Source organism: Rhinopithecus roxellana, chromosome 7 (genome assembly GCF_007565055.1).
Source record: "Rhinopithecus roxellana isolate Shanxi Qingling chromosome 7, ASM756505v1, whole genome shotgun sequence".
NCBI classification, from domain to species: domain Eukaryota; kingdom Metazoa; phylum Chordata; class Mammalia; order Primates; family Cercopithecidae; genus Rhinopithecus; species Rhinopithecus roxellana.
This window is the reverse complement of record NC_044555.1, coordinates 140,628,851-140,656,591: the sequence shown is the minus strand read 5'-3', so window position 1 is coordinate 140,656,591 and position 27,741 is coordinate 140,628,851.

The following is a 27,741-nucleotide window of genomic DNA, read 5'->3' as shown; positions in this document are numbered from 1 at the left end:
TCTGATCTTAGTTATTTCTTGCCTTCTGCTAGCTTTTGAATGTGTTTGCTCTTGCCTCTCTAGTTCTTTTAATTGTGATGTTAGAGTGTCAATTTTAGATCTTTCCTGCTTTCTCTTGTGGGCATTTAGTGCTATAAATTTCCCTCTACACACTGCTTTAAATGTGTCCCAGAGATTCTGGTATGTTGTATCTTTGTTCTCATTGGTTTCAAAGAACATCTTTATTTCCGCTTTCATTTCGTTATGTACCCAGTAGTCATTCAGGAGCAGGTTGTTCAGTTTCCATGTAGTTGAGCGGTTTTGATTGAGTTTCTTAGTCCTGAGTTCTAGTTTGATTGCACTGTGGTCTGAGAGACAGTTTGTTATAATATCTGTTCTTTTACATTTGCTGAGGAGTGCTTTACTTCCAATTATGTGGTCAATTTTGGAATAAGTGCGATGTGGTGCTGAGAAGAATGTATATTCTGTTGATTTGGGGTGGAGAGTTCTATAGATGTCTATTAGGTCCGCTTGGTGCAGAGATGAGTTCAATTCCTGGATATCCTTGTTAACTTTCTGTCTCGTTGATCTGTCTAATGTTGACAGTGGAGTGTTGAAGTCCCCCATTATTATTGTATGGGAGTCTAAGTCTCTTTGAAAGTCCCTAAGGACTTGCTTTATGAATCTGGGTGCTCCTGTATTGGGTGCATATATATTTAGGAGAGTTAGCTCTTCCTGTTGAATTGATCCCTTTACCATTATGTAATGGCCTTCTTTGTCTCTTTTGATCTTTGATGGTTTAAAGTCTGTTTTATCAGAGACAAGGATTGCTACCCCTGCTTTTTTTTGTTCTCCATTTGCTTGGTAGATCTTCCTCCATCCCTTTATTTTGAGCCTATGTATGTCTCTGCATGTGAGATGGGTCTCCTGAATACAGCAGACTGATGGGTCTTGACTCTTTATCCAGTTTGCCAGTCTGTGTCTTTTAATTGGACCATTTAGTCCATTAACATTTAAGGTTAATATTGTTATGTGTGAACTTGATCCTGCCATTATGATATTAACTGGTTATTTTGCTCATTAGTTGATGCAGTTTCTTCCTAGCCTCGATGGTCTTTACATTTTGGCATGTTTTTGCAATGGCTGGTACCGGTTGTTCCTTTCCATGTTTAGGGCTTCCTTCAGGGTCTCTGTTATGGCAACCCTGGTGGTGACAGAATCTCTAAGCATTTGCTTATCTGTAAAGGATTTTATTTCTCCTTCACTTATGAAACTTAGTTTGGCTGGATATGAAATTCTGGGTTTAAAATTCTTTTCTTTAAGATCGTTGAATATTGGCCCCCACTCTCTTCTGGCTTGTAGAGTTTCTGCCGAGAGATCTGCTGTTAGTCTGATGGGCTTCCCTTTGTGGGTAACCCGACCTTTCTCTCTGGCTGCCCTTAAGATTTTTTCCTTCATTTCAACTTTGGTGAATCTGGCAATTATGTGTCTTGGAGTTGCTCTTCTGGAGGAGTATCTTTGTGGCGTTCTCTGTATTTCCTGAATTTGAATGTTGGCCTGCCCTACTAGGTTGGGGAAGTTCTCCTGGATGATTTCCTGAAGAGTGTTTTCCAACTTGGTTCCATTTTCCCCCTCACTTTCAGGCACCCCAATCAGACGTAGATTTGGTCTTTTTACGTAATCCCATACTTCTTGCAGGCTTTGCTCATTTCTTTTTCTTCTTTTTTCTTTTGGTTTCTCTTCTCGCTTCATTTCATTCATTTGATCTTCAATCGCTGATACTCTTTCTCCCAGTTGATCGAGTCGGTTACTGAAGCTTGTGCATTTGTCACGTATTTCTCGTGTCATGGTTTTCATCTCTGTCATTTCGTTTATGATCTTCTCTGCATTAATTAGTCTAGCTGTCAATTCTTCCACTCTTTTTTCAAGATTTTTAGTTTCTTTGCGCTGGGTACGTAATTCCTCCTTTAGCTCTGAGAAGTTTGATGGACTGAAGCCTTCTTCTCTCCTCTCGTCCAAGTCATTCTCTGACCAGCTTTGATCCGTTGCTGGCGATGGGCTGCGCTCCTTTACAGGGGGAGATGCGCTCTTATTTTTTGAATTTCCAGCTTTTCTGCCCTGCTTCTTCCCCATCTTTGTGGTTTTATCTGTCTCTGGTCTTTGATGGTGGTGACGTACTGATGGGGTTTTGGAATAGGTGTCCTTCCTGTTTGATAGTTTTCCTTCTGACAGTCAGAAGGACTGTCTGTTGGTCTGTTGGAGATTGCTTGAGGTCCACTCCAGACCCTGTTTGCCTGGGTATCAGCAGCAGAGGTTGCCGAAGATAGAATATTGCTGAACAGCGAGTGTACCTGTCTGATTCTTCCTTTGGAAGTTTCCTCTCAGGGGTGTACTCCACCCTGTGAGGTGTGGGGTGTCAGACTGCCCCTAGTGGGGAATTTCTCCCAGCTAGGCTACTCAGGGGTCAGGGACACACCTGAGCAGGCAGTCTGTCCGTTCTCAGATCTCAACCTCCGCGTTGGGAGATCCACGGCTCTCCCCAAAGCTGTCAGACAGAGTCGTTCGCGTCTGCACCGGCTCCCGCTACTTCCCCTGTTGGTCTTCAGCTGTGCGCTGTCCCCAGAGGTGGAGACTACAGAGACAGGCAGGCTTCCTTGAGCTGCTGTGAGCTCCACCCAGTTGGAGCTTCCCAGAGGCTTTGTTTACCTACTTAAGCCTCAGGAATGGCGGGCGCCCCTCCCCCAGCCTCGCTGCTGCCTTGCGGATAGATCGCGGCAGACTGCTGTGTTAGCAGTGAGGGAGGCTTCGTGGGCGTGGGACCCTCCCGGCCAGGTGTGGGATATATTCTGGTGTGCCTGTATGCTTACAGCGCAGTATTGGGGTGGGAGTTACCTGAGTTTCCCGGTGTTGTGTGTCTCAGTTCCCCTGGCTAGGAAAACGGATCCCCTTCCCCCTTGCGCTTCCAGGTGAGGCGATGCCTCGCCCTGCTTCAGCTCTCGCTGGTCAGGCTGCAGCAGCTGACCAGCACCGATTGTCCAGCACTCCCTAGTGAGATGACCCCAGTACCTCAGTTGAAAATGCAGAAATCACCGGTCTTCTGTGTCGCTCGCGCTGGGAGTTGGAGACTGGAGCTGTTCCTATTCGGCCATCTTGCTCCGCCCTTGTCAATCTTTTCAAAAAAACATCTCCTGGATTCAATGATTTTTTCGGAGGGTTTTTTGTGTCTATATCTCTTTCAGTTCTGCTCTGATCTTAGTTATTTATTTTCTTCGGCCAGCTTTTGAACATATTTGATCTTGCTTCTCTAGCTCTTTTAATTGTGATGTTAGGGTATCAACTTTAGATCTTCCTGCTTTCTGATATGGGTAGTTAGTGCTATAAATTTTTCTGATTTTGTTCTGTCCCAGAAATTCTGTCTCTTTGTTCTAATTGGTTTCAAAGAACTTCTTTTTTTCTGCCTTAATTTCATTACTTACCCAGAGTCAATCTGGAGCAGGTTGTTTCGTTTCCATGTAGTTGTGCAGTTCTGAGTGAGTTTCTTAATATTGAGTTCTAATTAGATCACACTGCGGTCAGGGAGACTGTTTGTTATGATTTCCACTCTTTTGCATTTTGCTGAGGAGTGTTTTACCTCTAATTATGTGGTCTGTTTTAGAATAAGTGCTATGTAGTATTGGGAAGAATGTATATTCTGTTGATTTGGGGTGGAGAGTTCTGTAGATGTCTATTACGTCTGCTTGGTCCAGAGCTCAGTTTAAGACCTGCATATCCTTGTTAATTTTCTGTCTCATTGATCTGTTTAATATTGAAAGTGGGGTGTTAAACTTTCCCACTATTACCTTGTGGGAGTCTAGGTCTCTTTGTAGGTCTCTAAGAACTTGCTTCATGAATCTTGGTGCTCCTGTATTGGGTGCTTATATATCTGGGATACTTAGCTCTTCTTGTTGCATTGATCCCTTTATCATTATGTAATGCCCTTCTTTCTCTCTTTTGATCTTTGTTGGTTTTCGTCTTTGCCCATGAGGTGTGTCTTTTGAATACAGCACACTGATGGGTCTTGACCTTTTATCAAATTTACCAGTCTGTGTCTTCTAACTGGGGCATTTAGCCCATTTACATTTAAGATTAATGTTTTTTGTGTGAATTTGATCCTGTCATCATGATGCTAGCTGGTTATTTTGTACATTAGTTGATGCAGCTTCGTTTTTCTTTTTTTTTTTTTTTTATTGTACTTTAAGTTCTAGGGTACATGTGCACAATGTGCAGGTTTGTTACATATGTATACTTGTGCCATGTTGGTGCGCTGCACAATGTGCAGGTTTGTTACATATGTATACTTGTGCCATGTTGGTGTGCTGCACAATGTGCAGGTTTGTTACATATGTATACTTGTGCCATGTTGGTGTGCTGCACCCATCAACTTGTCAGGACCCATCAACTCGTCAATTACATCAGGTACAATTCCCAATGCTACCCCTCCCCACCCCCTCCCCATAATAGGCCCCAGTGTGTGATGTTCCCCTTCCCAAGTCCAAGTGATCTCATTGTTCAATGCCCACCTATGAGTGAGAATACGCGTTGTTTGGTTTTCTGTTGTTGCGATCATTTGCTGAGAATGATGGTTTCCAGCTGCATCCATGTCCCTACAAAGGACACAAACTCATCCTTTTTTTATGGCTGCATAGTATTCCATGGTGTACATGTGCCACATTTTCTTAATCCAGTCTGTCACTGATGGACATTTGGGTTGATTCCAAGTCTTTGCTATTGTGAATAGTGCCGCAATAAACATACGTCTGCATGTATCTTTATAGCAGCATGATTTATAATCCTTTGGGTATATACCCAATAATGGCATGGCTGGGTCATATGATATTTCTAGTTCTAGATCCTTGAGGAATCGCCATACTGTTTTCCACAATGGATGAACTAGTTTACAATCCCACCAAAAGTGTAAAAGTGTTCCTATTTCTCCAAATCCTATCCAGCACCTATTGTTTCCTGACTTTTTTAAATTTAATTTATTTTTTTTTTTTATTATTATACTTTAAGTTCTATGGTACATGTGCATAATGTGCAGGTTTGTTACATACGTATACTTATGCCATGTTGGTGTTCTGCACCCATCAACTCATCAGCACCCATCAACTCATCATTTACATCAGGTGTAACTCCCAGTGCAATCCCTCCCCCATCCCCCCACCCCATAATAGTCCCCAGTGTGTGATGTTCCCCTTCCCGAGTCAAAGTGATCTCTTTGTTCAATTCCCACCTATGAGTGAGAACATGCGGTGTTTGGTTTTCTGTTCTTGTGATCATTTGTTGAGAATGATGGTTTCCAGCTGCATCCAGGTCCCTACAAAGGACACAAAGTCATCCTGTTTTATGGCTGCATAGTATTCCATGGCGTATATGTGCCACATTTTCTTAATCCAGTCTGTCACTGATGGACATTTGGGTTGATTCCAAGTCTTTGCTATTGTGAATAGTACCACAATAAATACACATGTGAATCTGTCTTTATAGCAGCATGACTTATAATCCTTTTGGTATATACCCAATAATGGGATGGCTGGGTTATATGGTATTTCCAGTTCTAGATCCTTGAGGAATCGCCATACTGTTTTCCATAGCGATTGAACTAGTTTATAATCCCACCAAAAGTGTAAAAGTGTTCCTATTTCTCCACATCCTCTCCAGCACGTATTGTTTCTTGGCTTTTTAATGACTGCCATGATAACTGCTGTGAGATGGTATCTCATTGTTGTTTTGATTTGCATTTCTCTGATGGCGAGTGATGATGGGCATTTTTTCCTGTGTCTGTGGCTGTATGAATGTCTTCTTTTGAGAAATGTCTGTTCATATCCTTTGCCCCCTTTTTGATGGGATTGCTTGTTTTTTTTCTTGTAAATGTGTTTGAGTTCTTTGTAGGATCTGGATATTAGCCCTTTGTCAGATGAGTAGATTGCAAAAATTTTCTCCCATTCTGTGTCAATTTTGGCTTTTGTTACTGTGGCTTTTGGTGTTTTAGACATGAAGTTCTTACCCATGCCTATGTCCTGAATGGTATTACCTAGGTTTTCTTCTAGGGCTTTTATGGTATTAGGTCTAACATTTAAGTCTCTAGTTCATCTTGAATTAATTTTCGTATAAGGAGTAAGGAAAGGATTCAGATGGCTAGCCAATTTTCCCATCATCATTTATTAAATAGGGAATCCTTTCCCCGTTTACTCTTTTTCTCAGGTTTGTCAAAGATTAGATGGCTATAGAAGTGTGGTATTATTTCTGTGGACTCTTTTCTGTTCCATTGGTCTATATCTCTGTTTTGGTACCAGTACCATGCTGTTTTGGTTACTGTAGCCTTGTAGTATAGTTTGAAGTCAGGTAGCGTGATGCCTCCAGCTTTGTTCTTTTGACTTAGGATTATCTTGGCAATGTGGGCTCTTTTTTGGTTCCATATGAACTTTAAAGCAGTTTTTTCCAATTCTGTGAAGAAACTCATTGGTAGCTTGATGGGGATGGCATTGAATCTATAAATTACCTTGGGCAGTATGGCCATTTTCACAATATTGACTCTTCCTATCCATGAGCATGGTATGTTCTTCCATTTGTTTGTGTCCTCTTTGATTTCACTGAGCAGTGGTTTGTAGTTCTCCTTGAAGAGGTCCTTTACATCCCTTGTAAGTTGGATTCCTAGGTATTTTATTCTCTTTGAAGCAATTGTGAATGGAAGTTCACTCATGATTTGGCTCTCTGTTTGTCTGTTACTGGTGTATAAGAATGCTTGTGATTTTTGCACATTAATTTTGTATCTTGAGACTTTGCTGAAGTTGCTTATCAGCTTAAGGAGATTTTTGGTTTAGATGATGGGGTTTTCTAAATATACAATCATGTCATCTGCAAACAGGGATAATTTGACTTCTTCTTTTCTTAACTGAATACCCTTTATTTCTTTCTCTTGCCTGATTGTCCTAGCCAGAACTTCCAACACTATGTTGAATAGGAGTGGTGAGAGAGGACATCCCTGTCTTGTGCCAGTTTTCAATGGGAATGCTTCCAGTTTTTGCTCATTCAGTATGATATTGGCTGTGGGTTTGTCATAAATAGCTCTTATTATTTTGAGATACATTCCATCAATACCGAATTTATTGAGAGATTTTAGCATGAAGCGCTGTTGAATTTTGTCAAAGACCTTTTCTGCATATATTGAGATAATCATGTGGTTCTTGTCTTTCGTTCTGTTTATATGCTGGATTATGTTTATTGATTTGCATATGTTGAATCAGCCTTGCATCCCAGGGATGAAGCCTACTTGATCATGGTGGATAAGCTTTTTGATGTGCTGCTGAATCCGGTTTGCTAGTATTTTATTGAGGATTTTTGCATCGATGTTCATCAGGGATACTGGTCTAAAATTCTCTTTTTTTGTTGTGTCTCTGTCAGGCTTTGGTATCAGGATGATATTGGCCTCATAAAATGAGTTATGGAGGATTCCCTCTTTTTCTATTGATTGGAATAGTTTCTGAAGGAATGGTACCAGCTCCTCCTTGTACCTCTGGTAGAATTCAGCTGTGAATCCATCTGGTCTTGGACTTTTTTTCCTTGGTAGGCTATTAATTATTGCCTCAATTTCAGAGCCTGCTATTGGTCTATTCCGGGATTCAACTTCTTCCTGGTTTAGTCTTGGGAGAGTGTAAGTGTCCAGGAAATTATCAATTTCTTCTAGATATTCTAGTTTATTTGCATAGAGATGTTTATAATATTCTCTGATGGTAGTTTGTATTTTTGTGTGGTCATTGGTTATATCTCCTTTATCATTTTTTATTGCATCTATTTGATTCTTCTCTCTTTTTTTCTTTATTACTCTTGCTAGTGGTCTATCAATGTTGTGGATCTTTTCAAAAAACCAGCTGGATTCGTTGAATTTTGGAGGGTTTTTTGTGTCTCTATCTCCTCCAGTTCTGCTCTGATCTTAGTTGTTTCTTGCCTTCTGCTGGCTTTTGAATGTGTTTGCTCTTGCCTCTCTAGTTCTTTTAACTAGATGTTAAAAGTGTCAATGTGATGTTAGAGTGTCAATTTTAGATCTTTCCAACTTTGTCTTGTGGGCATTTAGTGCTATAAATTTCCCTCTACACACTGCTTTAAATGTGTCCCAGAGATTCTGGTATGCTGTATCTTTGTTCTCATTAGTTTCAAAGAACATCTTGATTTCTGCCTTCATTTCATTATGTACCCAGTAGTCATTCAGGAGCTGGTTGTTCAGTTTCCATGTTGTTGAGCGGTTTTGATTGAGTTTCTTAGTCCTGAGTTCTAGTTTGTTTGCACTGTGGTCTGAGAGACAGTTTGTTATAATTTCTGTTCTTGTACATTTGCTGAGGAGTGCTTTACTTCCAATTATGTGGTCAATTTTGGAATAACTGTGATGTGGTGCTGAGAAGAATGTATATTCTGTTGATTTGGGGTGGAGAGTTCTGTGAATGTCTATTAGGTCCGCTTGGTGCAGAGATGAGTTCAATTCCTGGATATCCTTGTTAACTTTCTGTCCCGTTGATCTGTCTAATTTTGACAGTGGGGTGTTGAAGTCTCCCATTATTATGGAGTCTACATCTCTTTGTAAGTCTCTAAGGACTTTCTTTATGAATCTGGGTGCTCCTGTATTGGGTGCATGTATATTTAAGATAGTTAGCTCTTCCTGTTGAATTGATCCCTTTACCTTTATGTAATGGCCTTCTTTGTCTCTATTGATCTTTGACGGTTTAAAGTCTATTTTATCAGAGACTAGTATTGCAACCCTTGCCTTTTTTTTTTGTCCATTTACTTGGTAGATCTTCCTCCATCCCTTTATTTTGAGCCTATGTGTGTCTCTGCATGTGAGATGGGTCTCCTGAATACAGCAAACGGATGAGTCTTGACTCTTTATCCAATTGGCCAGTCTGTTTCTTTTAATTGGACCATTTAGTCCATTTTCATTTAAGGTTAATATTGTTATGTGTGAACTTGATCCTGTCATTGTGATATTAGCTGATTATTTTGCTCATTAGTTGATGCAGTTTCTTTCTAGCCTCGATGGTCTTTACATTTTGGCATGTTTTTGCAATGGCTGGTACCGGTTGTTCCTTTCCATGTTTAGGGCTTCCTTCAGGGTCTCTGTTATGGCAACCCTGGTGGTGACAGAATCTCTAAGCATTTGCTTATCTGTAAAGGATTTTATTTCTCCTTCACTTATGAAACTTAGTTTGGCTGGATATGAAATTCTGGGTTTAAAATTCTTTTCTTTAAGAATGTTGAATATTGACCCCCACTCTCTTCTGGCTTGTAGAGTTTCTGCCGAGAGATCTGCTGTTAGTCTGATGGGCTTCCCTTTGTGGGTATCCCGACCTTTCTCTCTGGCTGCCCTTAAGATTTTTTCCTTCATTTCAACTTTGGTGAATCTGGCAATTATGTGTCTTGGAGTTGCTCTTCTCGAGGAGTATCTTTGTGGCATTCTCTGTATTTCCTGAATTTGAATGTTGGCCTGCCTTACTAGGTTGGGGAAGTTCTCCTGGATGATATCCTGAAGAGTGTTTTCCAACTTGTTTCCATTTTTCCCCTCACTTTCAGGCACCCCAATCAGATGTAGATTTGGCCTTTTCACATAATCCCATACTTCTTGAAGGCTTTGTTCTTTTCTTTTCAGTTGATCGAGTCAGTTACTGAAGCTTGTGCATTTGTCACGTATTCCTCGTGTCATGGTTTTTGTTTCTGTCATTTCGTCTATGGCCTTCTCTGCATTGATTATTCTAGTTATCCATTCTTCCATTCCTTTTTCAAGATTTTTGTTTTCTTTGCGCTGGGTACATAATTCCTCCTTTAGCTCTGAGAAGTTTGATGGACTGAAGCCTTCTTCTCTCAACTCGTCAAAGTCATTCTCTGTCCAACTTTGATCCATTGCTGGCAATGAGCTGTGTTCCTTTTGAAGGGGAGATGCGCTCTTATTTTTTGAGTTTCCAGCTTTCCTGCCCTGCTTTTTCCCCATCTTTGTGGTTTTATCTGCCTTTGGTCTTTGATGATGGTGACATACTGATGAGTTTTTGGTGTGGGTGACCTTTCTGTTTGTTAGTTTTCCTTTCAGCAGTCAGGACCCTCAGCTGTAAGTCTGTTGGAGATTACTTGAGGTCCACTCCAAACCCTGTTTGCCTGGGTATCAGCAGCAGTGGCTGCAGAAGATAGAATATTGCTGAAGAGCAAGTATTCCTGTCTGATTCTTGCTCTGGAAACTTCGTCTCAGCGGCGTAGCCCACCATCTGAGGTGTGGGATATCAGTCTGCAACTAGTGGGGGATGTCTCCTAGTTAGGCTACTCAGGGGTCAGGGACCCACTTGAGCAGGCAGTCTGTCCATTCTCAGATCTCAACCTCTGTATTGGGAGATCCACTGCTCTCTTCAAAGCTGTCAGATAGGGTCATTTGCATCTGAAGAGGTTTCTGCTGCTTTTTGTTTAGCTATGCCCTGTCCCCAGAGGTGGAGTCTACAGAGACAGGCAGGCCTCCTTGAGTTGCAGTGGGCTCCACCCAGTTCGCCCTTCACAGCGGCTTTGTTTACCTACTTAAGCCTCAGCAATGGTGGGCACCCCTCCCCCAGCCTCGCTGCTGCCTTGCCCTTAGATCAGAGACTGCTTTGCTAGCAATGAGGGAGGCTCTGTGGGCGTGGAACCCTGTCGGCCAGTTGTGGGATACAATCTCTTCGTGTGCCATTTGTTAAGACCCTTGGTAAAGCACAGTATCGAGGTGAGATTACCCAATTTTTCAGGTGTTGTGTGTCTCAGTTCCCCTGGCTAGGAAAAGGGATTCCCTTCCCCCTTGTGCTTCCCAGGTGAGGCGATGTCTCACCCTGCTTCAGCTCTCACTGGTCAGGCTGCACCAGCTGACCAGCACTGATTATCTGGCACTCCCCAGTGAGATGAACCCGGTACCTCAGTTGAAAATTCAGGAATCACCCGTCTTCTGTGTCGCTCGCACTGGGACCTGGAGACTGGAGCTGTTCTTATTCGGCCGTCTTGGTCCTGATCTCCGTCGATGCAGTTCCTTTATAGTGTCATTGGTCTTTATATTTTGGTGTGTTTTTGCAGGAGCTGGTATATATATATATATATATATATATATATATATATATATATATAAATGTGTTTAGTACTTCCTTCAGGAACTCTTGCAAGGCAGGCCTGGTGGTGATGAAATTCCTCAGCATTTGTTGTCTGTAATGGATTTTATTTCTCCTTCACTTAAGAAGCTTAGTTTTGCTGGGTATGAAATTCTGGGCTGAATATTCTTTTCTTTAAGAATGTTGCATATTGTCCCCCACTCTCTTCTGGCTTGTAGGGTTTCTGCTGAGAGATCCACTGTTAGTCTGGAGAGCTTCCCTTTGTAGTTAATGAGACCCTTCTCTGTGGCTGCCATTAACTTTTTTCCTTCATTTCAACCTTGGAGATTCTGATGATTATGTATCTTGGGATTGTTCTTCTTGTGGAATATCTTTGTGGCATTCTTTGTATTTCTTGAATTTGAATCTTGGACTGTCTTGCTAGGTTGGGGAAGTTCTCCTTCATAATATCCTAAAGTGGTTTTTCCGAATTGGTTGCAACCACTCTGTCATTTTCAGGTACACCAATCAATTGTAGGGTTGTTTTTCCCACATAGTCCCCTATTTCTTGGAGACTTTGTTTATTCCTTTTCATTCTTTTTTCTCTAATCTCGTCTTCATGCTTTATTTCATTAAGTTGATCTTCACTCTCTGATATCCTCTTTCTGCTTGATTGATTTGGCTATTGATACTTGTGTATGCTTCACGAAGTTCTTGTGCTGTATTTTTCAGCTCCATCATGTCATTTATGTTCTTCTCTAAACTGGTTATTCTAGTTAGTGGTTCCTGTAACCTTTTATGAGGATTCTTAGCTTCCTTGCATTGGGTTAGAACATGCTCCTTTAGCTCAGAGGAGTTTGTTATTACCCACCTTCTGAAGACTACTTCTCTCAATTTGTCAAACTCATTATCTGTCCAGTTTTTTGCCCTTGCTGGAGAGGATTTATGATCATTTGGAAGAGAAGAGGCATTCTGGTTTTTGGAATTTTTAGCATTTTTGCACTGATTTTTTTTTCTTCATGGATTTATCTACCATTGATCTTTGATGCTGATGGCCTTTGGATGGGGTTTTTTGTGGGCATCCTTTTTGTTGATGTTGATGTTATTCCTTTCTCTTTGTTATTTTTCCTTCTAATAGGCCCCTCTTCTGCAGGTCTGCTGGAGTTTGTTGGAAGTCCACTCCAAACACTGTTTTCCTAGGTATCACCAGTGGAGACTGCAGAACTGCAAAGATTGCTGCCTGCTCTTTCCTCTAGAAGCTGCATCTCATTGGGGCACCCACCTGATGTGAGCTGGAGTGCTCCTGTACGAGGTGTCTGTCGACCCCTGATGGTGGGTGTCTCCAAGTCAGGAGTTTGTTTCCTTTTTAAAGGGATTATTTGTTTTTTTTTGTTGCCATTGTTGAATTGTTTAAGTTATTTGAAGATTCTTTGAATCGCTACTTGCAGATGCATAGTTTACAAATATTGACCTCACAGAAATTGAGAATAGAATGAGGTACCAGGGGCAAGGAAGAGTGTGATGGTGAGAGGTGGAAATGAAGAGAGGTCAGTGAATGGGTACCAACCTACAACTAGATAGAAGAAATAAGTTCTAACACTAGATATTAGACTAGAGTGACTACAGTTAACAACAGTATTATCATATATTTCAAAACTGCTAGAAGAGGGGACTTAAAATATTACCAACACATAGAAATGATAAATCATCAAGGTGATGATACCATAAATATCTTGACTTGATCATTACACATTTCATGTATGTAAACATACTTACATGTACCTCATAACTACATAACATATTATGAATCATTAAAAGAAATGTTAAAAATCTTCAAAAAAATTGTCTCTAATTCTGTAGATTGTTTATCACTCTGTTGATTACTTCTTTTTTCAGCACTTTTTGTTAATTAACTCTCATTTGTCCATTTTTGTTTTTGATACTTGTGTTTTTTATGCGTGAGTTGTAAATTATTTGCCTTCACTGATGTCAAAAATGTTTTTTCCTAAATTTTAATGTCTAATGGTAATAGCTTCAGGTGTTACATTTAAAACGTTAGCTTGAGTTAATTTTTGTATATGGTCAGAGATATGGGTCCAGTTTTATTCTTCTGTCTATAGCTATCCAATTCTCTTAGCAACATTTATTGAAACAAGTGTTCTTTCCTCAGTGTAGGTTTTGATCTACTTTACCAAAGATCAGTTAACTAAAAATATGTGAATTCATTTCTGAGTTTTCTATTCTTCTCCAAATTAGTTCTTGTGTGTTAGAATTCCTTTACCATTTTGTCTCCTTGTGGTTCCATATGAATTTTACTACTGTTGTGTCTAATTCAGAGAAAAATAACATTGGTATATTTTGATAGGAATTGGATTCAATCTGTACATTTGTTTCGGTAGTTTGATCATTTTGATAATAGTCGTATTTACAATCAGTGAGCATGAGATATTTTTGGTGCCAGGCCCAATGGGCAGCTGCTGCTGCCCGTGCTGAAAAATTATGCTGGCAGCTTGGGTCCAGCCAAGCTTTCCCTATCACAATCAGTGCCTGAACCCAGTGGGTCTGAGGACAAATCCAGTGGCCTGATTCTGCACCCCAGGAGTCATACACTCCATCCAGGAGCCTGGGGTTGAGATTTGCAGTCTAATTTCAAGTGACGGAAAAGTTCCCACAGCCATAAATCAGAGGAAACTGATGTGGGTTCATGCTATGGTATAGGAGTTGGGCACCCCGCCCTTCATGAAACTGTACCAGGAAGTATGTGTCCTGGGACCTACAGATTTTATCCTGGTAAGGAGATCTCATGGTCGGGAACAATTTTGTGAAATAAAAACAGACTTCTTGGGATTCAGAGTACTCGTTTGTTTGCCTTGTTCACAGAGGCTGGCTCCCAGTGGAAGACTTGCCAAGCCAAGGGCATGTGAGCTGTTCCTGGCCCTGAACAGCTCCTGGGGAAGGGTTGAGTTAAATAGAAGTGAAGTGACCCACTCTCACCATGGACCTCTGCGATCCCAGCTGTGGGAGACCCCATGACACCCATGGACATCTGAACTGGAAAAGAGAACTGCTCAGAGAGTTGGCAGACACAGAACTTCAGCTTGCATGCATCCCAGAATATTTGGCACATAAATGGCTGCAGTGGAGCAAGACCTAGAGTGTGAACCCTCCAAGGTTCTCCATACTCTTCTAGGTGGCTTTAGACTTTGTTAGCTTTGGGAACTGGACAGAGCAGAATTGTCTTGCCCATGGAATAGTGCAATTCTGACCCGAGCACCACCATGTCTCTTGGATAATCCCAGGGATCCTACCTGGCAACATTCACTTGCAGCACAGCCTCAACTGGCCAGCCAAAGTGCTTTCCAGTGGCCAATTCCATAACTCTTTCACCAACAGACCCAACTTACAGGTTGAAGCACATTAGCAGACAGAATCCCAACAGCGGCACCTGCCCACAGCCTTCCCCTACCTCCATGCACTTGCTTGCAACCTCCGCTTCTGCCTTAATGGTTTGCACATGAATGTGGATATCCTTCTGTCCCACTGGCACACACTCAAAGCGGTACCTGCTGCTGCAACACTGGAGCACTTTTGCCAACAACCACTGTTGGAGTGCTGTTGACAGCAGACTAAAAGATTTTTGGCTCCTCAAGTGCAATCAGTGTTTAACCTTGAGGAACCAGAAAACAAAGCCATGGGCTTGATCTCAGTCCACCAGGGTTAGAGTATGAAGCTGTGAAATGCTGAGTTGAGCCTTGACCCTGTGAAAGCATGTAGAAATAAAGCCAATCAACTAACTCAACTTGTACCACCGGGAAACCCTCAAAGGCATCAAAGAGCATAAAAGCAAAAAGCCAAATTCCAAAGACACCTACCTCAAAGATGAGAGGAATATCAGCTTACAGATGAGAAGGAACCAGTGCAAGAACTCTGGCAACTCTAAAGGCCAGAGTGTCTATTTACCTCCAAATTACCAGACTAGTTCCCCAGCAATGGTTCTTAATCAGACTAAAATATCTAAAAAGAAAGACATAGAATGTAACATCTGAATGGCAAGGTAGCGTATTGAGATATAGGAAGAGGTTGAAAGCTAATCCAAGGAAAACAGTAAAATAGTCTAAGAGTTTAAAGGTGACATAGCCTATTTAAGAAGCAATAAAACTAAACTTTTAGAATAAAAAAAACTACTACATGAATTTTAGAATGTAACTGGAAGGATTAATAACAGAATAGACCAAGCTGAGAAAAGAATCTCAGAGCTCAAAGATGTCTTCTTTGAATCAACACAGACAGACAAAAATAAAGAAAAGGAAACTTTTTAAATGAATAACATGTTTGAGAAATATGGGATTGTGTAAATAAACCAAATCTATGACTTACTGGCATTCAAGAAAGAGAGGGATAGAGAACAAGCAACTTGGAAAACATATTTGAGGATATGGTTCATGAAAATTTTTCCAATGTTTTCAGAGATATGACATACAAATTTAGGAAATTCAGAGAACACCTGAGATATACTACACAATATGGCTATACCCAAGGCAAGCAGGCATTAGTTTTTTTTTTTTTTTTTTATTATACTTTAAGTTCTAGGGTACATGTGCATAACGTGCAGGTTTGTTACATATGTATACTTATGCCATGTTGGTGTGCTGCACCCATCAACTCGTCAGCATCCATCAATTCATCATTTATATCATGTATAACTCCCCAATGCAATCCCTCCCTCCTCCCCCCTCCCCCCTCCCCATGATAGGCCCCAGTGCGTGATGTTCCCCTTCCCGAGTCCAAGTGATCTCATTGTTCAGTTCCCACCTATGAGTGAGAACATGCGGTGTTTGGTTTTCTCTTCTTGTGATAGTTTGCTAAGAATGATGGTTTCCAGCTGCTTCCATGTCCCTACAAAGGACGCAAACTCATCCTTTTTTATGGCAAGCAGGCATTAGATACTCCAAAGTTAATGTGAAAAAAACCTTAGAGACGGCTAGAACGAAAGGTAAGTCACTTACAAAGGGAAACTCATCAGGTTAACAGTGGACCTTTCAGCAGAAAGTTTAGAAGCCAAAAGAGATTAAGGCCTATATTCAGCATTCTTAAAGACAATAACCCTCAACTAATAATTTTATATCTAGCCAAACTTAACTCCAGGAGGGAAAGAGAAATAAGATTATTTTCAGACAAACAAATGCTAAGAATTTTTTTTTTTTTTTTTTTTTTTTTACCACCAGACATACCTTACAATAGATCCTCAAGGGAGTGCTAAATACAGAAATGAAACACTGTTACCAGCCGCCACAAAAGCACGCTTAAATACGTAGACCATTGACACTATCAAGAAACCACACAGGGCCGGGCGCGGTGGCTCAAGCCTGTAATCCCAGCACTTTGGGAGGCCGAGACGGGCGGATCACGAGGTCAGGAGATCGCGACCATCCTGGCTAACACGGTGAAACCCCGTCTCTACTAAAAATACAAAAACTAGCCGGGCGAGGTGGCGGGCGCCTGTAGTCCCAGCTACTCGGGAGGCTGAGGCAGGAGAATGGCGTAAACCCGGGAGGCAGAGCTTGCAGTGAGCTGAGATCTGGCCACTGCACTCCAGTCCGGGCGACAGAGCGAGACTCCGCCTCAAAAAAAAAAAAAAAAAAAAAAAAAAAAAAGAAACCACACAGGCCGGGCATGGTGGCTCACACCTGTAATCCCAGCAGTTTGGGAGGCCGGGGCAGGCAGATCACCTGAGGTCAGAAGTTTGAGACCAGCCTGACCAATATGATGAAACCCCATCTCTACTAAAAGTATAAAATTAGCCAGGCGTGGTCGTATGTGCCTGTAATCCCAGCTACTCAGGAGGCCGAGACAGGAGAATCACTTGAACCCGGGAGGTGGAGGTTTCAGTGAGCCGAGATTGTGCCATTGCACTTCAGCCTGAGCAACAAGAGTGAAACTCTGTCAAAAAAAAAAAAAAGACACAAATAAGTCTGCATAATAAACAGCTAGCAACACAATGAGAAGATCAAATCTGCACTTATCAATATTAATTTCTAATATCAGAGGGCTATATGCCCAAAATAAGAGGCAGAGAGTGGCAAGTTGGATTCAACTGTATACTGTTTTCAAGAGACCTGTCTCAAATGCAATGACACCCATAGGCTTAAAGCAAAGGAGTGGAGAAAAATCTACCAAGAAAACAGAAAACAAAAAAGTGGGGCTGCTATTCTATTTTCATGCAGAACAAACTTTAACCTACAATGATCAAAAAGACAAAAAGTGGGCTGGGTGCAGTGGCTCACACCTGTAATCACAACATTTTGAGAGGCTGAGGTGGGCAGATAACCTGAGGTCAGGAGTTTGAGACTAGCCTGGCCTACATGGTGAAACCTCATCTCTACTAAAAATACAAAAATTAGTTGGGCATGGTGGCGGGTGCCTGTCATCTCAGCTACTCAGGAGGCTCAGGCAAGGGAATCACTTGAACCTGGGAGGCAGAGGTTGCAGTGAGCCAAGATCACACAATTGCACTCCAGCCTAGGCAACATGAGTGAAACTCCATCTCAAAGCGAAGCAAAACAAAACAAAGCAAAACAAAAAAGGGCATTGCATTACTTAATGGTAAAGGGTTAAATTCAATGACAAGACTTAACTATTCTAAATATATTTACACCCAACACAGGAGTAGCCAGATTCACAAAACAAGTTCTTAGAGACCTATGAAGAGATTTAGGTAATCACGCAATAGGAGTGGGAGACCTCAACACTCCATTGCCAATGCTAGACAGACTGTCCACACAGAAACCTAACAAAGATATTCAGGACCTACACGTGACACTTGACTAAATGGGCCTAATAAATGTCTACAGGATACTCCATCCAACAACAACAGAATATAAAGTTTTCTAATGTGCACATGATGCACTCTAAGATCAACCACATGCCTGGCCATAATGCAATTCTCAACAACAACAACAACAACAGCAACAATAACAACAGCAACAACAAAACCACTAAAATTGTACCAACCACACTGAAGGACCAGAGCACAATAAAAAAGAAGTTGATACAAAGGAGATCTCTGAAAAGCATACAATTAAATTGAAAGTGAACAATCTCCTCCTGAATGACTCTTGGGTAAAGAAGAAAATTAGCCGGGTGCAGTGGCTCACGCCTGTAATTCCAGCACTTTGAGAGGCCGAGGTGGGCAGATCATAAGGTTAGGAGATTGAGACCAGCCTGGCCAACATGGTGAAATTCCATCTCTACTAAAAATACAAAAATATTAGCCGGGTATGCTGGTGCGTGCTTGTAATCCCTGCTACTCAGGAAGCTAAGGCAGGAGAATGGCTTGAACCCATGAGGTGCAGGTTGCAGTGAGCCGAGATCACGTTATTGCACTCCAGCCTGGCCAATAAAGTGAGACTCCGTCTAAACAAAAATTAAAATTAAAATTAAAATTAAAAAAAAATTAAGCAGAGATCAAAAAGTCTTTGAAATGAATTAAAATAAAGATACAACATACCAGAATTTTTATGACCCAGCTAAAGCAATGTTAAGAGGAAAGATTATAATGCTAAAGATCTACATAAAGAAGCTTGAAAGATATCAAATCTACAACATAACAAACTTCTTTTCACAAGATGGTTGACTAGACAAAACCAGGGATAACATATCTTACTGAGAGACCAGGACATCATGAAGACTGGCACAATCCTAGCAGTTCTTCAGAGGAAATGCATAGAGAGCAGACAGAGAAAAAACAGATGCAGAGCTGAAGAGGGGAAAGCTAGGAACCCAGCACAGTGCTACTGTACAATGGGACTTGTTCTTGCCCCCCAGTGACTCTTATGGAAGGAATGAGCTGAACAGGCAAGGAGCAGCCCACTCTCATGGGTCTCTAGACTCCCAGTAAAAGGAGACCTGTTGACCCCTATGGATAATTGAGTTGACAGGCAGAGCTACTTAGAGAAGTGGTGGCAGTAAACTTCAGTCCATGTGAAGCTCAGAGGGTTTGATGGTGGAGCATCTATAGTGGAGTATGGCCAGGGAAGCCCATAAACCCAGGCTTAACTGGCTTCCATAGGAGAGTTTAGCCCTAGAGCAACTGGCATACCTGAACTCTGCATGGTAGTCTTGCCCATGAGACAGGGTCAGTCCAAGCTGAGAACCATTTGGTATGTTGGCCTGTCCTGGGGCCCCAACCTTGCTGCATCTGCTCACAGTGTACTCCCTAGGTACCTTGGATCCTTGTATCATAGCTCTTGCACAGGTTGACCACACCTGACTGGCAGAGTGCTCCAACAGAGTGGCACACACAAACACACACCAGCCTTCTTGCACCCTTTCCTGACAGCAGCCTTCTATTTGCTGCTTTGTCTGAATGCACTCACCCAAGGCCACCCCCAACATCACTTTGCTGGCACATATGTGTGTGAGTGGACCTTGTCTTCTCTTTTCTGCCAGTGAGGGTGTGCACATGCACCCTGCTGTACCACTGCTGCTGGCATCAGTACATCCTACCTCTCTCCCACTGCTGTAACACCATTCTTGTACCACCATGGAGCCCACCAGCACCCACCTCTGCATGTACACTGTCACCAGCACAAAACTATCCATGGAAGAGAGCTAACCTGCCCCTGCATTAACCTGCCATTGCTGTCTGTGTGAACAGGCATAGAAAGCACACACAGTTCTGTGCTCACAAGTGTCTTACCCCCATGCTAACACCACAACTGATGTGAACACAGACAGTCACTTGTGGAGGCCCCTTGTCCCCCCAGCTGAGTTGTCACTGTCACTGCCATGAACACCCACAAAGAGATTGGTACCTCAGCAACCAATAACACCCTGTTGCAGCTGACATTGCCACTACTCCTGGCACATGTGAACAATGATGGATCCCACTGCCACTGCCCTATGAAGTGCATTGCATGGCACCACACATTTACGTGTTCTGACTAGAGATCCAGGAGCTGCTTAGTCCCTCCAGAACAGCAGGTTGCCAACCTTGAGGAGCCAGAGAACAAAGTCGGGGCCCAGTACCAATCTCCCAGAGTTAGAGCATGCAGCACAGTAGTCCTGAGCTGAGGTATAACCTCATAAAATCTTCCAGCAATGAAGCCAGTTGAATGGACCCAAATCATACTACAATGAAACCCCCAAGGTCATCAAATAGGACAAAATGAAAAAAAAAAAAAAAAAAAAAAAAAAAACTCATCCAAAGGATAGCAACTTCAAAGATTAAAGGAATGTCAGCCCAGAAAGATGTAAAGAACCAGTGCAAAAACTTTAATAGCTCAAAAATCCAGTGTCTTCTTTCCTCCAAACAACCACAGTAGTTCTTTTAACCAGGTCAAGATGGCTTAAATGACAGAAGTATAATTCACAATGTGGGTAGGAATGAAGATCATTGAGATTAGGGGAACATTGAAACCCAATGTAAAAATGATAAGAATCACAAGAAAATGATAAAGGAACTGACAGACAAAAGAGGCAGTATAGAAAAAAGAGTAACCAAACTGATAGAGTTTGAAAACACACTACAAAAATTTCATAATGCAATTGCAAGTATTAATAGTAGAATAGACTAAGCAGACAAAAGAATCTCAGTGCTTGAAAGCTGGCTTTCTAAAATAAAATAGATAAAATTTTTAAACAAAATGAATAGAAAATAACAACATTTCCAGGAAAGATGGGCTTGTGTAAAAAGACAAAATTTATAAAATGTTGGCATCTCTTAAAGAGATGAGGAGAATGGAAGCAACTTGGAAAACATATTTCAAACTATTATCCATGAGAACTTCCCCAACCTACTGAGAGAGGCCAACATTAAAATTCAGGAAATGCAGAGAAACTCAGCAAAATACTTCACAAAAATATCATCCCCAGAGCACATATTCATCAGGCTGCCCAAAGTCAAAATGAAAGAAAATATGTTAAGGGCAGCTAGGGACAAAGGGCGGGTCACCTACAAATGGAAATCCATTAAACTAACAGCAGCCTTCTCAGTAGAAACCCTACAAGTCAGAGCAAACTGGGGGCCTATATTCAACATTCTTAAAGAAAATAAATTCCAAATGAGAATTTTATATCTGGCCAAACTAAGGCTCATAAACAAAGGAGAAATAAGATATTTTTCAGACAACCATATGTTGAGGGAATTTGTTACCACCAGACCTTCCTTACAGGAGCTCATAAAAAAAGCACAAAATATGGATGGAAAACAACACTAGCAGTCATCGCAAAAGCATACTTCAATACACAAACCAGTGACACCATAAAACAACCACACAATCAAGTCTGCATAAGCACCAACTAATGGCAAAATGGCAGAATCAAGTCTGCACATATCAATACCAACATTGAATTTAAATGGGCTAAATGCACTAACTAAAAGGCACAGAGTGGCAAGATGAATAAATGAGAAAATCCCAAAGGTATGCTGTCATCAAGAGACCAATCTCACATTCAATGACACTCATAGGCTCAAAATAGACAGATGGAGAAAAATCTAACAAACAAATGGATATCAAAAAAAAAAAAAATGCAGGGATTGCAATCCCCATTTCAGAAAAAAAACAGTCTTTAAATGAACAAAGATCAAAATAGACAAAGAAAGTCATTACAAAATGGTGAAGTATTCAATTCAGCAAGAAGTCATAACTTTTCTAAATATATATGCACTTAACATAGGAGCACCAAGATTCATAAAACAAGTTCTTAGAGACCTACAAAGAGTTTAGCGTCCAACACAATACTAGGAGATTTCAACACTCCACCAACAGTATTAGACAGATCATCAAGTTTGAAAATAACGTTCAGGATGTAAAATCAACATTGGGTTAAATGGATCTGATAGAGCTCTACAGAATTCTCCAGCCAAAACCAACAGAATACATATGCTTCTCATTGACATATGGCACATACTCTAAAATTGACCATATATCTAACAACAACAACAACAACAAAAAGTCAGCAAATTCAAAATAACTGAAATCATACCAACCACTCTCTCAGACTACAGAGCAATAAAAATAGAATTCAAGACTAAACAATCCATAGAATTATATGTGTATTAGACAACCTGCCCCTAAATGACTTCTGAGTAAATAGTGAAACTAAGGCAGACAGAAATCAGAAGTTTTTTGAAACTAGTGAGAACAAAAGCACAACATATCAGAATCTCCTGGAAAGCAAAAGCATTGTTTAGAGAGAAAGTTATCACAGTAAATGCTGTCATCAAAAAGTTTAAAAGATCACAAATTAACAGCCTAACATTATCACTGAAAACCTAGAGTAGCAAGAGAATACCAAAGTGGAAGCTAACAGAAGATGAGAAATAAATAAAATCATTGCTGAGCTGAAATCGATTGATGCACAACATTCACGCAAATATTAATGAAGCCAGAAGCTGTTGTTTTAGATATTAATAAGGTAGATAGACTGCTAGCTAGATTAATACAGAATAAAAGAGTGAAGTTCCAAATAAACAAAATTAGAAATGACAAAGGGATATTACCAGTGACCCTGCAGAAATACTAATAACAATCAGATACTATTATGAAAACTTTTATGCACATAAACTTGAAAGTTTAGAAGAAATGAATAAATTCCTGGACACATACTCCCTTTGAAGATGGAACCAGAAATAATTGAATCCCTGAATAGACAAATAATGAGCTCTGAAATTCCATCTGTAATATGTAGCCTACCAACCAAACAAAGCCCAGGACATGGTGGATTCATGTCAAATTCCACCATATTTACAAAAAAGAGGTGGTACTATTTCTATGTATACTACTCCAAAAATTCGAGGAAAAAATGACTTCTTTCTAACTCATTCTATGAGGCCAGTATCCTGATGCCAAAACCTGGCAGGCACACACACACAAAATAAAACTTTAGGTTAATAACTTTGATAAACATTGATACAAAAATCCTTAACAGACTTCTAGCAAATCAAATCTAGAAGCACATAGAAAACCTTATTTACCAAACTAAAGTAGAGCTTTTTCCTGAGTTGCAAGTTTGGTTCAACATACACAGATCAATAAATGTGGTTCATTATATAAAAAGAACTAAAGAAGAAAATTACCTGATCATCTCATGTAGTTTTCAGGAAAAGTTTTTAATAAAATTCAGCATCCCTTTACGTTAAAAATTCTCAATAAACTAGGTATTGAAAGAATGCTCCTTAAAATAATAGAAGCCATCTATGATAAACTCTCAGTCAACATCATCTTGAACGAACAAAAGCTGGAAGCATTCATCTTGAAAACTGGCACATGACAGGGATGCCCTGTCTCATCACTCCTATTTCACATATTATTGGAAGACCTGGCCAGAGGAATTAGGCAAGAGAAATAAATAAAGCCATCCAAATAGGAAAAGGGAAAGTCTAACTATCCCTGTTTGCAGATGACATAATTCTATATCTAGAAAACACCATAGTCCTAGTCCCAAGGCTCCTTTAGCTAGTAAACAACTTCAGTAAAGTTTCAGAATACAAAATCAGTATACAGAAATTAACGGAATTCCTATACACCAAAAACAGCCAAGCAGATAGCAAAATAAGGAACACAATGTCATTCAAAATTGCCAAGAAAAGAATAAAATACCTAGAAATACACCTAATGAGGGAGGTAAAAGATCTCTATAATGAGAAATACAAAACACTGATCAAAGAAATCAGAGATGACACAAACAAATAGAAAAACATTCCATGCTCATGAATAGAAAAAATTAATCTTGATAAAATGGCCAAACAGCCCAAAGCAATTTACAGATTCAATGCTATTGCTATTAAACTATTAATGACATTATTTGCATAATTAGAAAAAGAAACTATTTTAAAGAGGCATATAGTACCAAAAACAAAAACAAAAAGGGCACAAATAGGCAAAGCAATCCTAGGCAAAAAGAATTAATTAGAAGACATCATGCTATCTGACTTCAAACTATACTATGGGGCTACAGTAACAACAGCAAAATCCAGCCTGGTATCACTATAAAAACAGATCCATAGACCTGTGCAACAGAATGTCCAGAAATAAGGCCACACACATACAACCATCTGAACTTCAATAAAGCTGAGAAAAACAATCAATGGGGAAAAGATTCTTTACTCAATAAATGGTTCTGAGATAACTGGCTAACCATATGCAAAATATTGAAACTGGACCCCTTTATTACACCATGAAATACACAAATCAACTCAAAATAAATTGAAGACTTACATGTATGACCCAAAGCTATAAAAACACTAGAAGACAACCTAGGCAATATCATTATGAACATAAGAACTGGCAAAGATTTCGTGATGAAGACATCAAAAGCAATTGCAACAAAAGAAAAAATTGACAGATGTGATCTAATTAAACTTAAGAGCTTCTACACAGCCAAAGAAACAGAGTAAACAGACACCTACACAATGGGAGAATCTATTTGCAAACTGTGCATCTGACAAAGGACTGTTATCCAGCATCTATAGGGAACTTAAACAAATTTACAAAAAAGACAAACTACCCCATTAAAAAGTGAAGAAAAAAACATGAACAGTCAAATTTCAAAGTAAGATACGCTTGTGACCAGCAAGCATATAAAAAAGATCAATATTACTAATCATTAGAGAAATGCAAATCGAAACCCCAATGAGATACTATCTCACATCAGTCAAAATGGCTAATATTTAGAAGATAAAAAACAAGAGATCCTGATAAGGGTGCAGATAAAAGTAACATTTACACACTATTGGGAGTGTAAATTTGTTCATCCATTGTGGAAAGCAGTGTGGTGATTCCTGAAAGAACTGAAAACAGAACTACCATTCAACTCGGCAACCCCATTACTGGGTATATTCCCCAAAGAATATAATCATTCTGTTATAAAAACACATGTGTGCATATGTTTATTGTAGCATTATTCACAATAGTAAAGACATGGAATCAACTTAAATGTGCATCAATTTTAGACTGGATAAAGAAAATGTGGTACATATATACCATGGAATACTATGTAACCATAAAATAGATCACGCCCATTGCAGAAACATTGATGGAGCTGATTGCCATTATTCTTAGCAAACTAATGCAGGAATAGAAAACCAAATACCACATGTTTACACTTATAAGTCAGAGATTAACAATGAAAACTCATGGACACCAGTAAGAAAAACAAAAACAAAAAACAGACACTGAGACTTATCTGAAGGTGGAGGTTAGGAGGAAAGAGAAGAGCAGAAAAAAAAATTATAGGGTACCAGGTTTAACACCTGTGTAACAGAATAATCTGTACAACAAATCTGCACATGTACACCTGAACCTAAAATAAAGGTTAAATAAATCAACATAACAGTACACCTGTGGAAAGTAGAGAAAGAAGAGCAAACCAACCCCAAAGGTAGCAGAAGAGGAGAAATAACCAGAATCAGAGCTTCACAGAATGAAACTGAGATGTGAAAATCCACATCAACAATTAAAAAGAAAAATAAAGTTTGTTTATTTGAAAGAATAAATAAAATCAATAGACAGCTGACTTCATTAATAAAGTCCAAGTAAACATAATCATAAATGAGAAATGTGATATTTTGCCGACCCCACAGATATACAAAAATCTCTTAGAGACTGTCAAAAACAACTCTATACACACAAACTAGAAAACCTAGAACAAATAGATAAACTCCTAAAAGCATGTAACCTCCTAACATTGAACCAGGAAGAAATTAAAATTCTGAATAGACCAATGATGAGTTCTGTAGTCGAATCAGTAATTAAATATTTAACAACCAGAAAAGCCCTGGATCAGAGAGATTCACAGATTAATTCTATAAGACATATTAAGAAGAGCTAGTACCAATTCTACTACAACTATTCAAAAAAAAAAAAAAAAATGACAAGAAGCTACTCCTCCCTAACTCATTTTATGAGGCTTGCATCATCCTGATACCAAAATATGGCAGAGACACAATGAAAAGGAAAACATCAGGCCAACATTCTTGATGAACATAGACACAAAAACCTCAACAAATTACTAGCATGAATCCAGAAGGGCAACAAAAAGCTAATACGCCATGATCAAGTAGGCTTATATTCCTTGAATGCGAGGTTGGTTCAATCAATACATGTGATTTAACACCTAAACATAACTAAAAACCAAAACCACATGTTCATCTCAATATACGCAGAAAAGACTTTTGATAAAATTCAACATCCCTTCATGTGAAAAAGCCTCAACAAATTAGACATTGAAGAAGAAACACACCTAAACATAGTAAGAGTCATCAATGAAAACCTCACAGTAAACATCAATAAATGGGAAAAAGCTAGAAGCATTTTATTTGAGAACTGGAACAAGACATGGATTCTCATTCTCACCAGTCCCATTCAACATACTACTGGAAGTCTTCAGGCAAATCAATTTGGTAACAGAAAAAAATAAATAAATAAAATGCATTCAAATAGGCCTAATGAAAGCCAAACTATGTCTTTTCACAGATAATATGATTAAATACCTAGAAAACCCTATAGTCTCTATCCAAAGGCCCCTAGAACTAATAAGCAACTTCCATAAAGTTTGACACTAAAATATCAGTTCACAGAAAACCACTAGAATTTGTATACACAAATGATGTCTAAACTGAGAGCCAAATCAGAATGCAATCTCATTCACTATAGCCACAAAAAGAATAAAATATCTAGGAATACAGCTAACCAGGGAGGTGAAACATCACAACAATGAGAATTGCAAAACACTGCTGAAAAAAAAAAATACATTTTACAAACAAATGGAAAACATGCCATACTCATGGATAGAAAGAATTAATATTGTTAAAATACCTATACTTCCCAAAGCAAATGACAGATTCAATAGTATGATTAGTAAACTGCCAAGGTAATTATTTACAGAATTGGGAAAAAATTGTGCCACAATTCATATCAATCCAAAAAAGAGCCCAAATAGCCAAAGAAATTCCAAGCAAAAAGAACAAAGGCAGAGACTTTACACTACCTGACTTCAAACTGTAGTAGAAGGCTACAGTAACCAAACAGCACGGTACTGGTACAAAAACAGACACATAGGCCAATCGATCAGAATAGAGAGCACGTAAATAAAGCTGCACGCCTACAACCATCTGATCTGTTAGTAAGTTGACGAAAAGAAGGAATAAGGAAGGAAACCCTATTCAGTCAATGGTGCTGAAATAGCTAGTCATAAGCAGAGGATCAAAACTGAATCCCTTCCTTTCACTATACAGACAACAACTCAAAATTAATGAAAGAGCTAAATGTAAGATCTAAAATTTTGAAAACCCTAGAAGAAAACCTAGGAAATACCATTGTGAACATAGGCCTTCGTAAAGATTCCATGATCAATTCACCAAAAGCAATTGCAACAGAAACAAAAATTTACAAGTGAGATCTAATTAAACCAAAGAAGTTTGGCACAAAAGAAGAAAGTATTGGCAAAGTACACAGACAACCTACAGAATAAAATAAAATACTTGCAAACCATGCATCTTAATAAAGCCTAATGTCCAGAATTTACAAGGAACTTTAACAAACCTTCAAGCAAAAAACAACTGCATTAAAAATGAGAAATGGATATGAACAGATACTTCTCAAAGGAAGACTTACACACAGTCAACAAGTATATGAAAAAATAT